The sequence below is a fragment of the Lactuca virosa genome, chromosome 5, assembly GCF_052849685.1.
Source record: "Lactuca virosa cultivar CGN04683 chromosome 5, Lactuca_virosa_CGN04683_v6, whole genome shotgun sequence".
NCBI lineage: Eukaryota > Viridiplantae > Streptophyta > Magnoliopsida > Asterales > Asteraceae > Lactuca > Lactuca virosa.
This window is the reverse complement of record NC_136430.1, coordinates 361,445,952-361,450,712: the sequence shown is the minus strand read 5'-3', so window position 1 is coordinate 361,450,712 and position 4,761 is coordinate 361,445,952. Positions and strand designations below refer to the sequence as shown.

At 33.5% G+C, this 4,761-nt stretch overlaps 1 long non-coding RNA gene across 2 annotated transcripts; it reads left to right on the top strand.

Annotated features, from left to right (window-relative positions):
- Window positions 1–986: 986 nt before the first annotated feature.
- On the top strand, window positions 987–3,518 carry LOC145116828 (uncharacterized). 2 transcript variants are annotated; one of them, XR_013712324.1, is made up of 6 exons: window positions 987–1,132; window positions 1,271–1,466; window positions 1,546–1,771; window positions 2,329–2,382; window positions 2,472–2,539; window positions 2,654–3,518. It is a non-coding gene; the product is annotated as an uncharacterized LOC145116828 (long non-coding RNA). The 2 variants fall into 2 exon arrangements; XR_013712323.1 differs by having other exon boundaries at window positions 987–1,466.
- Window positions 3,519–4,761: the final 1,243 nt, after the last annotated feature.

The following is a 4,761-nucleotide window of genomic DNA, read 5'->3' as shown; positions in this document are numbered from 1 at the left end:
TGAGACGAAGTAGATCTGAAAAGAGACGATAGTGATGGATCATCGCCGCTCGCCGGAGCTCGTAGATCAGATATTGTCGCTCATCGGAGCTCGTAGATCCGGCGTCGCCACTCACCGGAGCTCGTAGATCTGGACTCACCACTTACCGATGATTGTAAATTTGTCCACAATGCTTGTCAGAGCTTGTGATCTGGCCTAACATGTCGATGATTTTGCAGTCGTAGTCGATGGTGGCGGTTAACAGCAAAAATCAACAGATCTCGAGATGCAAGAGGATAACGCTATTGGTAAATCTGGTGCATGTGGAGTAACAATAACATATCTGATGGCGACACCGGTGCCGACTTAGATTCTGGCGAGCCGGTGGTGGGGAAGACATCAGAGGAGGCAACGATGACAAGAGGTTGTCGGTGGTAGAAGGAGGGAAGAAAGGGAGAGAATGATATTTTTGAGAATTATGAGAGAATGATTCAGATCTAGATCTGGATTTCAAGATCTGATTATTGTTTGGGAAAGTAGGATGGATAAAATTTATTGTTATTTACAATTATGCCGTTATGTTTTTAGTCACGAAAATGACATTTTTAAAATTTATAAACATGTACCCTTAATTATAAATTAAAAAAATGGTTCTTAAGGATTTTTAACCAAACATTACTTATATGTTCTTCGCTTATGTCCCCGTCGATGACCTTCTTCCTCCTCCAATAACAATGTAGCGGCAGTTTTTAACGTTTTATGGAACTGCTTGCTTCATCCTTACCTCATGCTTACACATAAGACTTCAAAGGTGGGTTTGCTTCGTTTATTCTTTAACTTATACGGCCTCACCTGTTTCCTCCACACACCACCACCTCAATGGCTCAATTATCCAACACCGTTTCCCTTTGCTTACACCTCCCGCTTCATTTTGCGGCCCCATATCGCCACCTCATGTTTTCCTTTTATCTCTACCTTTTTTCTTAGAAAGTAATTCCTTCTAAACACTGTCTCCTGATTTCTCTCTTGACAACACCTATTCTTTGGTTTGATGCGCCCAAAAGCTCCTAAATCAACAATTTGACGTCCATCTTCATTCAAAATTCCAATTAAGGCTTATCAGCAAGCTACTTGCAACCTGCTTCATTTGATGGTTTGTAATCAACCATTTGTTCTTTGGTTTACCCTAATATTCTCTGATGAGCATCAATGGAATTACAATTTTTTGGGTTTCGATTGGCCCTCCTGATGTTTTTAATCTGATTTTGGTTCCACTTTTCTTTTTACGAAGATTACGAGAGAGTTGGTGCTCAAAAAAACGATGAGGCAGTCTAACAGGAAAGTTTTTGGAATCGCTCATCATCAATCTTGTCTAATTGCAAGTCGGTCGCCGCCTTACACAAATTACAAACTCATATGGGATGTCCCCCGCCACCATGGTGCTTCATCGACTTCATTTGCCACCTCCTGCTTCCTCAATGAAACGTGTTTGTATCTCTTATTCCTCAAAAACTATCTTATTTTAATTCTATTTCAGATTTTTTATATGCCGATGTGGGTTTTTAGGAGTAATCGATTTCTCAACCCCCGCCCAGAAACCCTAGAATCTAAGAGTCAAAGCAGGGTCGGGCTCTATCAAGCAAGTGCAGCCGACTTAGGTTGTGTGTGTCCTTCAAGATGCTAATAGCTCTTTTATGATTTCATCTTATTTCTCTTCCGTCCCTTTTCTTTAACCGATTTTGTTGATCGAGTTTCAAGTTGCTACAAAGATACAAGCATGTCACGATAACAGGTACTCATTTTGTCTTCCTTTTTAATTTCCATTCTTTAACAGAGACGATAGAAGGAAAGTAATGGGTGAAATCAACCGATTTTCTATTATTATTGTGAACCAGAAGCGAAATGGGTATATTTTTTAAATTATGGAATTGTGTTCTTGTAGTTATACGTAAATCCCAATACGTTTAAAGAGTGGCACATGAAAAATCTTAATTTAGAGGATAATACCTGATTGTACATTTATTGGAATATCTTTGTGACTGCTCCTAGCCTAGAAACTCTGAATGCTTTGTTTTAATTTGTATCAAATTGATTTGATGTACTTCAGAGGTGAGTAAAGGTTGTGAAGTTTATTGATGAGTACTCCATTAGGTTATTTCAACTCAATTTCTATCCTAAGATGTGACTTTGATATGAATAAAGTATATTCCATGGACAAACATATATGAGTGACTTCATTTTGACATTATAATATGTTTTTTTCCTTGTATAACTTGCTTTTAGTTTTGGAATCTTGATAATTTTGACTGTTTACAGATCTTAACAGACTATACTTCTATTGTGATATAGGTTCTTGGACGGTACCTGTTTCTTTTATCATGTTCACTAGACAAAACAATAAAGGTTTTGGTGCCTTTACTTTATAAGATGATATATATGAAGAAGGTTTATACTTTTTGCCTATGAGTATTTATTCTTGCTTGCTCATGTAGGTGTGGGCAGCTATAAAGCTATAAACAGTGGGAATTTGGAAGTAACTTACACACATACCAAAGAATATGTATGTTGATCAAACCATTTTTAGCTATTACATAGTATATAATAATATAATGTTGATTTTTTTTTGTAGTTTCACTTATGTGCTATCTTTTTCACTCATGGGGTATCAATCCAGGTAGCAGTTCAGAAAACAAACAAAATGAATAGTTCGGAGGAGCAGAAAAGGAAATAAACCCAGAGGAATCGTTAGGAGAAATTGTTGATCAAAATCAAACATCAAAGGCAAAAGTAAAGCATGTTGGCTTCCGCTTCCAAATTTTCAGTGCAAGTTTGTCATCCATGCTGCTTTCCTTTCCATATTTTTTATTAAACGCATAGCTTAGTGGATGGTGGTGATGGTAAGCTATGGGTCTAATAAAATAAATTATGACATATAAATATAAATATATAATAAAATCAACGTAAAGGATAAATTAGTCATTTCAGATTGGACACAGAACAAAATTGTCATAAATCTTTCTTGTAATGACTAAATTTGCAAAAAAAATTATATTTATACCGGATCCAACAAATCACCAAAACACAGGGACTAAAGATATAATTTAATCAAAAGTGTATATAATGGTGTGATTAAAACATCAAACGTGGGAAAAAAAACTAATTTTTGGTCATATAGATTTTTATATTAATTTCTAATTGTAAATTTAGTGAAAAAAATTAATATTAAAAAAAATGAATAATTGATTTTTCAGACAGTTAGAACAGGAGTGGAAATGACCCTCATTTCTTTTTTTAGTGATATCGTGTCAACCATTGTTTATAAAGTATCTTAAAAAATGACTGCACAATTTGGAAAATTAAAATTAAATTTTAATAAGGATGGATCTGTAAAAGATTGGGACTTAAATGTAAAAGATAACTCTTTTCAGTGAAGCCATTTTTTTTGTATCAAATCAAAGAGAATGCTTACTAGAACAAGGACCAATTTTTTTCCCCTGATGTGTCTTTTACTTGGTGGGCTTAATGGGTTAAGCACTCAATGTGGACTGTTTTCGAGGTATAGATTCTTGTGTCTTTTTTACCTAATCTAATTGAAATGACTTAATAGTTTAAGCCAAAAACCAAGTTTAATGTATTATGACTCTAACCTTTTACCTATTTTCAGCTTTTCATTTTTCCTTCCAATTCTTTTCATGTTAAAGGTTTGATGAATACTGATAAAATTGACGAAAATTATGAAAATTTATTTTTTTAAATGTCAAAAAGAAACAAGTAAATTTGAGTTGCGTTTCATTTATGACAAGTCAAACATAGAAAATTAAAATCTTTGATTTAATCTTTATTTATATTTAGTATATTGAGGTGGTTCCCATATTTTATATAGTTTGTTGCTGTTTATTTTTATTTGTGCTATATCTTGATTTTGCCTATATGCTTTGTGATAAATAACTAACAACCCTAACCACAAATAAAAAATACAGGTGAATTTTTGAAAGAAAATGAAAAGATACTGGTGGATTAAGCTGCAATGCACAAAATATTTTAGTTCCAAGAGATGATAGCATTATTGCTTGACCAAATGTCATGTCATTGCCAATCAATGTCAACAATTGAAAATACAAAGCTAAAAACTAGACGTTGAAGTAAGTGGCAAAAGAAGCATGCTAATTGACGATAATACCCCTAAAGTAAAAGTTGGACACTTAGAATTAAAAGAGGTTAACACAAGAAAATGACTCAAAAAGTGAAAATGAAATATGAATATCAAAATATTTGTATAAATGTAAAATATTGGACATCAGAAATGACAAAATATCCCCTGAACTAAATAATGGCAAAAACGAACAAAGCATTGATGATGGAAATAGAAAGTAAAGTTTCCATTATGCCAATACACACATATAAGGAAAATATCCTTTTTTCTCACGATTTTGATTTCTACATAAAACAGTTGAAATGAAGGACCTAAATTACACAAAAAATAGAAACTTCAAAGTACGATGTCGTGATAAGATAATATTTAAAGTATATTGCTATAAGTAGCTAGATTTTCAAACTACAACGCACAAATAAGAAACAAAATCTACAAATAAGCGAACCTATATTACCATTTCTCGTATGTATCCCTAACTTATTAAGACACTATAATCTAAAAATCTACCCGACCGTAACATTTTATCTTCATTCTATAAAATACCCAAATTACACTCTAGGATTCTGAATAACAGGGAACTTGAAGCCAATTATGGAGAGCCACGGTAGTATTTGGGTTCTAATAAGATG